The sequence below is a fragment of the Vitis vinifera genome, chromosome 13, assembly GCF_030704535.1.
Source record: "Vitis vinifera cultivar Pinot Noir 40024 chromosome 13, ASM3070453v1".
In the NCBI taxonomy this organism is placed as follows: Eukaryota; Viridiplantae; Streptophyta; class Magnoliopsida; order Vitales; family Vitaceae; genus Vitis; species Vitis vinifera.
Window position 1 is genome coordinate 6168506 of NC_081817.1, and position 13839 is coordinate 6182344.

Consider the following 13839-nt stretch of genomic DNA (forward strand, 5'->3'; position numbering starts at 1 on the left):
TTAATTTCGATTTTATATATTTATTTTTTATTTCCTTCCACTGTTTCCGGTATTCATCTTACTTTGCCCTTTTCCTCGTTATTTCCTCCTAAGAATAATAATAATAATATTTCGTGTACTATATATATACATATATTATTATTAGTCATCAATTAGTTTTAGGAGGAAAGAATTTGATGAAACAACATAATTTGTAGAATCATAGAAGTTACAAAAATGAAGTTACAAGATTGAGATTTAGATTTTGATATTTGTATGGAGTTGCAAAACATGGAAGTTACAAAAATGTTTACAAAAGTATTGTCGGTTTTTCTTTTACCACATTGAGAAATGAAAAACTTATTAGAAACTTATTAGAAGATGTGAGTTTTGTTCAGGAGCTTTTTTCAAAAACAGTTTTGACAACAGTTTTCGGAGATATTTTGAACAAAAACTTTGACAACTTGTAATGCTTTTTAGCTTGTTTTTTTATATTTCAAAAATAATTTTTATATATAGTGTTTTATGTTTAATCATTTTCTATATTTATATAATTATTTTTTTTAATATAATAATAAAAAATAATTGAAAATAATTAAAATATGTTATTTAAAAATACTTTATTTTTTAATTTTTTTTGTTTATTAAACGTGTTTTCTTATCTTTTTTACTCTGAAGTTAGAAATCTACTTTGTTTAAAATCATCTTAGGGAGATGTTCTCAAAAGACGGCTATGATATATAAAAAATCATTATTATTTGTTGTATTTATTCATTGTTTCTGTATTTTCTTAATTATATTACATAATAAAATATTATGATATGCTTATAATTAATTCATTAAAATAAATTAATTTCTAATGTAAAAATATATTTAATATAAAAATAAAATATTTGTATATTAGTAAATCTCAAAATTTATCCCAAATTTATTTTCATATTAATTTTAAGTCTAATTTTATATTTAGATTTCAAACCCTGTTATATTTGAATTTTTTGCATGCTTATATAGCCTTCAAATATTAATTTTTATTATTTTATTATATATTTTACTTTATTTTAATTTTTTTTGTTATTTTATTTTGTTTTAATTATTTTATTTTACTTTTTTCTCTTCATTTTTCTTGTCTTTAATTTTTTTTCCTTTTTCTTCTTCCCCCCTTTCCCGTTACTCCGTACATGAGTTTTGGGTCAAAATGACCCATTTATACACAAGGAAAAAAAAGATCTAACTACTTTATGAAACTTATGTTCAAATTGGCCCATTTGGTGCCATGTCATAAAAATATTTTTTTTTCTTCATAATTTTAATTAAAATCTCAATTGACAATTGAGACTTTATTTTTTAACAAAGTTGCAATTGACAATTGAGACTTTAGTTTTTGAAATGAAGTAATAATTGTCAATTGAGGCTTCAGTTAATTTTTTTAAATTTAAAATTTAATTAAAAATGATTAAATTACAATTTATTATTGAAATTAAAAATATATACTTTAATAATAAATTTTATATATATATATATATATATATATATTTAAACTTAAGAATCTAGTATTACTTCAATAAACATAAATTGATAAATAGAAGATATTATAAATGAATATTTTATTTATTAATAAATTAATAATATTAAAATAATAAATTTATATAACATATAAATAATATATAAAATTGTATAATTTATTAATTTAAGATATTTAATTTTTTGTTTTTAAATATATTAATTTATTTGTATTATGACAAATTTATCTTTATCAAAATAATAATATCTATTAAGCTGCAGTTGTCAACTGAGATTTCAGTTAATTTTTTTTTTTACTTTCAAATTTAATTAAAACTATTAAATTACAATTTATTATTGAAATAAAAAATATATATTTTAATAATAAATTATTTATATTTAAACTTAAGAATCGAGTATTACTTTAACAAACATAAATTGATAAATAGAAGATATTATAAATGAATATTTTATTTATTAATAAATTAATAATGTTAAAATAATAAATTTATATAACATATAAATAATATATAAAATTGTATAATTTATTAATTTAAGATATTTAATTTGTTGTTTTTTAAGATATTAATTTATTTGTATTATGACAAATTTATATTTATCAAAATAATAGTATCGATTAAGTCATAGTTGCCATATATAGATTTTTTTGACAAAATTAGTTAATGAAATTAATTAGAAAAAGTCTATTACAAAATGTAATTTTTAGTAGTTTAATCAAAGTCACAAAAAATACCCAGTAAACAGTTATATAGTGGAAAAAAAAACATATATAATCTCATATACCTCCACAAGGAGAGAAACTATGTGTAACCGGTACTCTCTTCCTTTTTGGTCGCTCTTCTCTAACTGTAGTAAGTACTGCATGTGACACATAAAGAATATCTGTCTGTGATGGAGTTGGAGCTAGAAATAGAGGTAGTGGTGGAGGTAGCAATCTAGGTCGACGTAGGCCTTGCCTAACCCTCGAAATGGCTGGGGGTAAATCTAACAGAGTCGATGTGTTAATTTGCATAGGCATAGTTATGGATATAGATGGCTTTGGTGATAGTAGAACTGATATACTAAACTCGGGTCCTAGTGGAGTAGCTAAGGAAGCATTTAGGTGCAATGAAAATGGATCGACATATGGGGTAGCAAACACTGAAAGTGGGTCTGAAGAAGTAGGTAATTGTACTGATAGTGGGTCTGAATAGGTAGAAGATTGCACTAATGGTGGGTTTGAAGAGGTAGGGGGTTGCACTGATGGTGGGTCTGAAGAGGTAGGGGGTTGTACTAATGGTGGGTCTAAAGAGGTAGAGGACTGTACTAAGGGTGGGTCTGAAGAGGTAGGGGGCTGAACTGAAGATAGGTCTAAAGAAATAGGAGGCTGTATTGATGGTGGGTCTGAAGAGGTAGTGGGCTGCACTGATAGTAGGTTTGAAGAGATGAGTGACTGTACTAATCATGGGGATAAAAAGGTAGGAGACTGTAATGATGCTAACATTGACGAGGCGATAGGCTGACGACTAATATATCTACCTCCCCCTCAGGATGTCGATCGACCTTGAATAAGTGGTAGTTGAGCACTTGTCGATTGAGCTGGTGACCTACCTCTTCCATGCTCTACATGTGGGATGCGATAATCCTCTCGAAAAATGCACATAACATCAGTGGCTATACGAATAATATCAACAATACCAGTGCGAAAAACATCACTATCAGAGTCCTCCAATACATGACCTCCTCGAGATATGATCGATGTCATAGTCTTAATTTGTCATATAAAATGATATATAATTATTTGTTGGAATAAATACTATACATAATATGTACATAATATTAAAGTGATACAAACCAATAAGTGGACAGATAAGGCAGTAACTTGGTACTGCATAGGTCCAAAATCATTCATAGGTGTAATAAAGCGATGTGTAATACGACGGTACCATGTCATGTACGGAGCATGGTAGTCCATATGAGATAGGTTCCGAAGTGACAATGTGGTCTCTTTTAGCCTCCTATAATGCCACGTAGCGCTCATGATACAACCTCCAATCAAATTGAGCTCGACCGTATTGATTTATGGAGTGACGGTCAGAATCTATATAGGATGTCGGAGGAATACCTTATATGAGTCCAAACTATTGCAACACAAGCTTAGGACAATGTCACTCAACAATATCAAAAAATATAAGTGGTGACATTGTCCGCCAAATATCCTGATCAGCTAAACAAATGTCTGGAAACAATGCTAGTATATCATCTATGTAAGGTTGCCATAATACTTGACATATTCAAATCTTAGTATGTATTTAATAAAGTTTAAATTATAATATTAATATTAATAATCTTGTTAAAGAATACCAATATTTAGCTCAAACATGATCAGATCGTTGTCTGTCAAACTCATCTTTGTATGTGACCAACACATGATGAGGAGTGTCTATATGAGATAAGAGAACTCTCCACCTACTCCCTAGTGCATCTGGCAGGAGTCTCTCATCTATAGGCACTGGTGCATGGGGAAGTGATCTACTAGGACGACCCATGTGTAATCACCCCCCATGACCATAACTAAAAATGAAACTAAATTATGTTTAAATGCACATAATTATGACAAAATGACATAATTAATAAAACTTGTAGTTATACCTGCAACAATTGTAATGGTCCTGCAATAGTTTCTGCACTATCTAAGCTAGCTCGACATAACTCTCTATAAAGATGTGCTAGTGTTGCATTCCCCCAACTATATTGTGCAGTCTCATCAAAATCTCTTAACATGGGTAGAATTGCTAATTGGAGGTAGGTTTCCTTCTTATCTGAAAATAATGAACCACCAACTAACAATAAAAGATATGCTCTAGCATGGCACTATAATGTGACCTCATCTAAAACTTCTAGGGGTAAGTGGGAGAAATGGGTAGTAATAAAACGAACTCTAAGGGATGCTCCACGAATATCAGTCTTTGTTGGTCACACACCCAATAACTCCTCACAAAGTGCATGCTAATTGATATCTGTAGTACTAGTGACAGTATGACCATGCACACGTAATCCAAATAAGATGGCTACGTCTTGCAATGTGATGGTCATCTTACCAACTGGCATGTGGAATGTGTGCGTCTCTAGGCACCACCTCTCTACCAGTGCAATAATCAAAGGCCAATCAACCTTAACATGCCCCACTCGATGAAATACATAAAATCCTGACTGTATAATGTACAACCAAACACGATAATCCAAAACCCACTCTCGACGAAACCTGTGTTGACAAGTCAAAACATGACCCATATTTGGATCAACATGAATTGTGGATGATCGATGTCGATGCTAAACAGTAAGAACAGATGTATCCTCATGGTCAGGATGAACAGGAAACAACCGAGTGTCCATGTCTGCATGTATATCAATACATGATATAAACAAAATATGAATGAATGGACAAGAAACAACAATTTCTAACAACATGAATTTCATGATTAAAATTTTAAAAATTTGAATAGCATCTCCCCTAAACAATAGAGCTTCATGTTTTTTTTCCAAGGAACCTGATATAAGCAAAATATGAATGAATTGATAAGAAACAACAATTTCTAACAACATGAATTTCATAATTAAAATTTTAAAAATTTGAGCAACATCTCTATTAAACAGTAGAGATTCATATTTTTTCCAAGTAACTTGATATAAGCAAAATATGAATGAATTGGCAAGAAACAACAATTTCTAACAAACAAACGTTAATAAGATGTTCAATAAGATAGTTTCTACATATATTTTAAAATGATTAAGGTCAATACTAGTAAATAAGAAAATAACAGTACAATAAGATGTTCATGAAGTACATCAACTCCTATCATTGGTTTCTCTATTTGGACAAGAACGTCGATTGTGACCCGATTGCTTGCAAAGTCCACATATTTGTGGAGTTCTAGTTTCCCTTCATCCATCTCATTATATAAACGATTTGATTTTGATTGACTAGAAATTATTCGCTTCATTAAGTCCGAAGGTATAATTATTGGTCCATTATATTGAGGCCACTCCAACTTATCAAATATGGGATAAAACAACGGAGCCCATGTTGATAGGTAAGCACGTGTGGTGTAATAACCTTGTACAAATTGTCGAAAATCAATTGACCAACAATGACTAGCAACAAGAATGTGTGAACATGGGAATCTTAACAAAAGTGTTTTGTTACATGTGCAAGACCTCGTTTGAAGGTTAACATGATATGTACGAGGTTTCCTATTACTGCTTCCAATAGAGTGTCTAGTTTTAACGTGAAAACGTCCCTCCACATGATCATACAAAACAACCTCATGTGAATCTGCCTTAACAATTTTAGCATTTATCTTGACATCAATATATGGAGTGAATCCTTCACCCAAAGCGAGTCGACTAGCACTATGCTTTCGCTTGACTGTGAATTAACTGTTAACCTGATAGAAAGTTAACTGGACTAAAGTTGTTATTGGTAAGTTATGAGCACCCTTAAGGAAACCACTAAAAACTTCAGACATGTTAGTTGTCATAATCCCATATCTCCGCCCACCATCATGTGAGAGTTCCAATTTTTCAAAAGGAATATGCTCTAACCAATTTCTAACCTCAACAATTATCTGGCTAATTGTATCCATGTGAGAAATAATTTTTTTAACTTTACTCTCCATAGCAGCCCTACACATGAGATCCTTTAAAGTCTTATCTTTGAACTTTGTGTTGAAGTTACTCACTAAATGACACATGCAAAATCTATAATAAGCATTTGGCTCAATCCATCCTAAATATGTCTCATTTACAACAGCTATAATGCTAGGATGACGGTCATAGATCAGACACAAACCTATCCTTTGTGTTACTCCAACTTTGATACATGCCAAAAACCAACTCCAACTATTTGTATTCTCTCATTCTGTAATGGCAAATGCAAGTGGAAACAATTGGTTATTACCATCACATCCCATAGCAATCAGCAAAGTCCCTTTATATTTCCCTTTATATTCTCTCATAAGACTTGTACTAATCACCAAATAATTGATTCATTGCTTTCCTTTTTGCGTTCATTGCTTTTTGATAAGAATTTTGGTAACCAAATTGTTCCGCAACAACAGTTTGAATTACAACAACTGTAATGGTCATTTATGCCTTCACCAATGTTTCAATATACTAAGATACAAAGCTAGAATCCAACTATGAATGATCCTAATTAATACATGGATTGACACATGTATGAAGACCTTTGTACTTTGTGATTCTAAACGTACCCGTATCTTTCACCGTGATTGCCCTTAGTCGCCATTGGCACTCTGGTGTTTTTTTACATTTAAGAACCAACACACTTGCATTTGATCTATAAATAGTAAACTCTTGGTGCGACTTTATGGAAAACATCTTCACAACATGTTGCAAATATGATTTTGAGGGAAATATTTGGACAATTGATAACTCCCTATCAACATTTCCTAAAATTGGATTTTTCCATGGAGTCCAATCATTTACAACACAATTAATTGCCTCATCCATATTTAAAAATTGTGGTGTAGGTGGCATATGGTATGAATCAAGTGCAAATGTTGTCTCTAGGTTGTCATTAGAGATATTAACTTGGGTGCCATGTGGGGAGGCAATTGGTGATGTGTTTTCAACCTCAAACTCAACCTCATGATTATTAGACCTATAACCAACTTCAAGGTTCACATATTTTGTGTTTTCACATTCCATAACTTGTTGGACCATCACCAAATCAATATTTTCTCTTTGACAACAATTTTCATCATCATTAGGTAAATTAATCTCATCTGTATCGATTACATCATCTCTATCATCCTCCTCATCCTTCTTATTTTCGTCATTAACATCAGTATCACTTGCCAAAAACCGTGTCAAATGACTTATTTGATTACTCAAATGATAATGATTGAGAGTTTGTTCTATGAATAATTGAACTGTACACATTTCATACTTTGATGGCACTACTAGCATACATAAAACTGTCCGATCATTTCTCACCACTAATGGTTGAAATTTGTTCATTTCAATTGGATGTTGACATTTCAAGACTAGCTGATAGTGTCTGTCAACACCAATGATATCATATATCATCTTCGGTAACCCCACAAAGGTCATATGAATGGACACATCTATAGGCTCAATCTCTACATTATTTCCAATATATCTCAAATCCGTTTCTGTCCTCAAAATTGTTTCATTCCAATAACATAACACTTCTACTGTGGAATCGGTCATAATTGTCTTCACATAGATAATGAAAAAATGTTATTACATAAAAAATAATATTTATTCAAGTAAAAAATAATACTTTACGATCAATGATTCATAAAAGACAAAAATAAACCAAATAAATATTGAAATGGAACAAAACTTCATGTCTAAATACCAAGTTCAACTCAAATGAAAGCAATTTATAAGTCAATAAATGTAGAAGTAAATAGTAGAATGATATTATGAATTAATATCATAATATCAAAAAATATTTGAAAATGAAGAACTCATAAACATGAAAACCAACCAACCAATTTCCAACAAATTTTCTTGGGCTAGCAAAGTCATTCTTGTTTTATTAAATCTAGCAAAAAACTTCACAATATTGGAAAAACGAATCAAGAGTGTTTGATTGGAGGTGTGTTGGTGACGACATAGTTGACCATTGATAAGGTACAATTATAGATGTGTAGGTGGAGATACTCGTAGTGCAAAAAAAAGAGGTAAGATGGTGTAAAACACTTGGAAATTCTAAATACACCAAAACCTTAACTTTACTCCTCATCATTCTTATCTCTTTCTCTGCTTTTTCTTTTTATTTTTCCTTCTCTAAGGTTAGGATTTAATTTTTTTTCCCATTCTTTAAGATTAAAAATTTAGGACTTGAAGAAAATAAGGGCATGATAGAAAATTCACATGTCATTTTATATTAAAAAAATAAAAGAAAATAGTATAGGGTTTTGGTTCAATTTTTTTTTATTGACTTTTAAATAAAAAATCATAAGTATGTCTTAGGTGGCCTAAATAATGACAATAAATTGTAGCACTGGTCATAATACTAAACATCAATATGGACATAAGGACCCTTGTCTTGGGTGGTAGCATATTCGAAATGGATAAGAATTATTCCATCATTCCTTAAATACAAGCTTCCACCTAATAGTTTTTTCATTGACAATTTCTATAACCACATGGAAAAAAAATATATTGAAAGGCTACTAAGGAAGTTCCCTAAGTTCCAATAACATATATCACATCTAACAAGACAAATCAACTAAATCTATTCTATAGTTCTTAAAAATTCAAATATGAAATACAATTTGCTCAACTTATTCTTCATAAAATTACTACATACTTATATATAATACAAAACTTTATAAAATATTTTTAGAAAACTTGAATAGTTCAATTTCAACTTTGAATGTCGATGAGTGCCTACAAAGAAGTTACTTTTTCTGGCAAAAAATGTCATGAATCATGTAAGATATCAATGTTGGGGTGGGCTCCTATTCATACGTCTCAACTACTAGACTTGCTTGCCAGAGTAGTAATATCCATAAAACAACTTACCGTTCGTGCCCCTTATCAGGGTCACTCTCTCACTCAAGGAAGATTTCCCAGGGGAGTTCCCCTGGACCCCCAGTTGCCACTCATACTAATAATAAAAAACTCAATCGGTCAAGGCCTTATTCTATTCCCGCCTATGAGTAGGGAATAGCGGCCTTTAACTTAGGATAATTATCTCAGTTGGTATTCACATATAGTGATGATCGAAAACACTCGTGAAGTGTCTGATCTCACTCTATCCTCATGGTAAAGAGAGATAGGTGGACCACCATAAATGTAAGATTATATCGACGTAGCACTTTTCAGGAACAACACAGTCATGGTGGTTTGGGTTTATGCACAGTGCCAACATGATATGTGTATGTAATCTTCAATTGTCTTCCAAAAGGGGCATGAAAATGATGAAAAACATCATGTGACCCATGGAGAGACCTAGAGGTAAAGACTAATAGTTTGTTACTCCCATCCCTATCATCATCAACAAAGCTTCAATAGAGATCTAAAGATGGAGTTTGTCGAGATCATGGGAAGGTTTTGGGACCTTAAATAGTTTTATCGCAAACCTCTATCCTTGGGTAGAGTTACAACTACATAAATAAGAACTGTGTTAAGTGATGAGAACAACAAAATAAGCTTCAGGAAAAATGTAATGAACATCAAATTTTAAGTTCTGTTTTGGGCAAGATGTTGTTATTCCTATAGGAAAATCTTTATGAGTAAAACATTTCCCAAGTCTTGAAATTGGGAACCACGGAAAACAACAGTATAGGTTATACGAATAGAATTTCCAGTATACAAAGGGGTTTATGGATATCAAGGGATCTTGGTTGATTGTTGGGTTTCCACTTGTTGAAACCATTGCAAAAGCTTCCTCAGCCATTAACTCTAAAAAAGCTAGATTATCATCAAAATGGAAAGGGACACAAATACAAAATGACATGCATAATGGAAATGCAAAAAAAATGTTAAAAACATAAATCTCTCATGAAGTTGACTCCTAAATAGAATCATGGAACACAACCTATAACCCAAAAAAATTTCTCACGTATGAAACACAACTTGTAAGCCAAAATTTTTTTTCATGCATAAACTCAAAACCAACCTCAACTTTGCAACTTCAAAAATGTCTCTCACAGTGGCCCACTGGTGGGGCTAGGGTTTGAAGAGAAACTTTGGAGAAAGCCAACCACAAGAGGGAAAGCAAATGAGAAAGTAAATAAAATAGCATAAAAAAATGTTGTCTCTACTTATGTGGATAGATGAGCTTATTTTGAACAATAGTTTTGTATGAAGCCCAATTTTAATATTAAGTTTGGAGAGAAGGCCATTTTGACCCAAAACTCCTCCATCTACTCCATCATCTCTCTCTTTCCTGCCCGTACCCTTCCCCAGAGAACACCTCCCCCATCTCCCATCTCTTTCTTCTCCTCTATTTTCTTTTTCATTCCCCCCTCCCCCCACTACCACACACCACATCTTTTTTATTTTATTTTATTTATCTTCTTCTTTCATTCCATGTCCCCTCACCATACCACCTTCCATTATCGACGATCACCATCTCCATTGCTGGTAATGTGATGTCAGCGCCACTTCTGATGACCCTCCTTCTCTTATCTCATTATCTCATTCCGTCACTTTCTCACCTTACCCATTTTCCCTTTTTATTATTCATTTTATTTTATTTTCCTTTTTTTTTTCTTTTCTTTTTCCCCTCAACTCCACTGTCGGCCATTGTCGACCAACCATCGCCGACTAGCAACTCCGGCCATCCATGGGTTTTTCAAAAAATAAGTAAATTTCCATTTTACTCTATTTTATTTTTGTTTTATTTATTATTTATTTATTTTTATTTTGGTTTGTACAATAATTAATTCTCATGTTTGTGGACTTCAATTTGGATTTATTTATTGATTTAAGTCCATGCATATTGAGCTTTTTGATAGGATTTAGTGATGGTTTTTTTTTTTGTTATATTATTATTATTATTATTATTGGATTTTAGGCTGGCATATTTTGTTGTTTGATATTGATTTGGGCTCTTTATTTTTTATGATGAGATATTGTATTTAGGCTAATTGAATTTATTTTAATTTGTCATATTTTGGTTTGTTAATTAATATGGAATTTGAGCTCATTTGTTGTTGGTGAAATTTATTGGACTAATTTGAAGTACACTTTCGAACATATTGAATTTGAGTTTGAATGTTGTTTTGGATTTTGTGTATTTCTGAATATTTACTTCATACTCATTTTTGTTTTGTATGGACCTATTCTACTATTCACATTGATATTATGTTGGTTTTATATAGATTTTTGATACGTGGATAACCAAATTTTATGAAGAAAACGAGACTTGAAAAGTTGTAAGAAGACATTGAGGTTGTCTTAGACTTATTAGGTACATATTTTATTTCTACACTTTTATTTAGTTTTATTTTTATTGATTCCTGTAAATATTCTTTTGTATATATTTATTGAGTATATATATAATTGAACAGTTAATAGCCCAAAAATTTTGTTTTAATGAAATAAACAATTCAATAACTATGTTTTGATAAAAATAATACAACATAAAATATTTTCTTAATAAAAAATGTTTTTTTAATAAAAATTCAGATATTTTGTGTTTAGAAGAATTTGGACAATTGTTTTCAATAAAAAGTAAAAAAAAAATGTTTTTAAACAAAATTATCCAAAAAGTTATTTTTTCATAAAATTGTCAAAAAAAAGATTTTTAAACAAATTCTTTCCCAAATTTGAATGGGATTAAAAGTAATTTTTATTTTATTTTATAAATAGAGGTTTTAAATAATTTTTTTTTTAATGAGAATAGTTTGAAGGTCATTTTTGTAAATTAAAGTTGTAGAAATTATTTTCTTAATAAAATTGGATTGAAAATATTTTTGTAAATAAAGTTTATAAAGAAATTAATTCCTTTTTAAATAAAATAAAATCAAAATACTTTTGTAAATAAAGTTATAAAATTTCATTTTTTTTTCTAATAAAACCAAGTAAAAAAAAATTTATTGCCAAATTAAAATTTTATAATAAATTCTTTTAATAAAATAAGTGTAAATAATTTTTTGGAAAATTGAATGCAAATGAAATTAAATCAAATCAAGATTCTTTTTGAATTTTTATAAAATAATATTTATTGGTATGGTAAAATCATGTTTTTATTTATTAATTGAATTGTAAATTGTAAAAGATAATACAATATTTTTTCAAAAAAAAAATATTAATAGTATTTCTTAAATAATAAATATAGGAATTTGCCACTGTCTTGTTAGATTTATAAGGAGAATAGAAGATTTTCAATCCTTCAATGCATGAGGGAGGATCCCACCTCCTTTTGTGCTCCTTTTATCTCTCTGTCTCATTCTTCCACAAAAATTCGAAAATGAAGAAGGGATTTGAAATTGAGCAGATTCGGAGTGGAAAGATGGTTAAGATGAGGGGAAAAAAATCAGAAGAAAAAAAGGAAGGAAAATCGGAAGAAAACGAGAGGACAGTATGTGGTTAACAAACTATAGTTCTCCCACCATCTAAAAGTGTATGACTTACAAATAGTTATGAAATTCACTTCCTGGAGAAGGGTCTTCCTTATTTTTCTTTAGATTCTTGGGATGGTATAAAGATATACTATCCAACAAATGAAGTTCTTTGGTTTCCATTATGACAACTTCTTCATACTCCTCTAGATTTGTTTCTTTTAGTCACTCACTCTCTACAACAATTTCATCATCTAGGATAAACAAGTTCTTGCTAGTGGTAACATGCTTCAAAATCATAGTTTTAAAAATCGGACTGGACGGGCCGATCTGATCGGAGCCAAATCCAGTCTAGGTCGGTGAACCGGGCCATTGATTCGAGCCTGTATTCTTTTGGCCAAAATGGGCCATCCAGATGCTGGGCAAGCCAACAATATAAAGACATTTTATTCTCCATGCCATTTGGATGTGGGACTGGCAACATGGGATCCTATAACATTAAGGTTAAAAAGTCAGGACTCCCACCGTTACACTATTTATGACTTATGTAAACATTTCCACATCAAATAAAAAAAATAGATTCTTCCCAAAAATTTAATAATAATAAAAATGCAAATAATTTAAAGTAAAATAATATATATATTTTTAAACTATAAAATAATTAAATATATAGCTTTTAATATATATATATATATATATATAAATTAAATAAATTTCAATAAATAACTTCACATTTAAATATTATGCATATTTTATTTAATAAAATGTTAAAATATTAATACATCTATATAGTATATACTAATTTGATAATATTAAACAAATAAATATTATTAATTTTTAATTTCCTCACATATTTAAATTTTTATAAAAAATTTTAAATTTTAAAAATATATAAATTACATATTTATGATGTCACTAGTTTGATCGTGATTCGATTACTGGTCTGATTAGTGAACCATGAACCAATAACTTTTTTGTTCAAGAACCGGTAACTTTTCTGGTTCAATGATCGGTTTGGTTTTGAAAACATTGTTCAACATTTCTTGACAAGAAAACACCTTTGTTGAAGTTCTTGAGCCTAGAAATGATGCAATCTATAAGATTAATCTAGTTTTCTTGGATTGGGAACAATATGATTATTTGATTGTCATAGTTGTTCTCCTTAGTGTTAGAAGGAATTCTTCCTCAAATGGTGAATTGTGATACCTCAACTCACATATGGAGTACTCTAGAGGTATATTTCACCTCTCAAATTCAAAGTAAAGCCACTCAATTTATAACTCAATTGCAA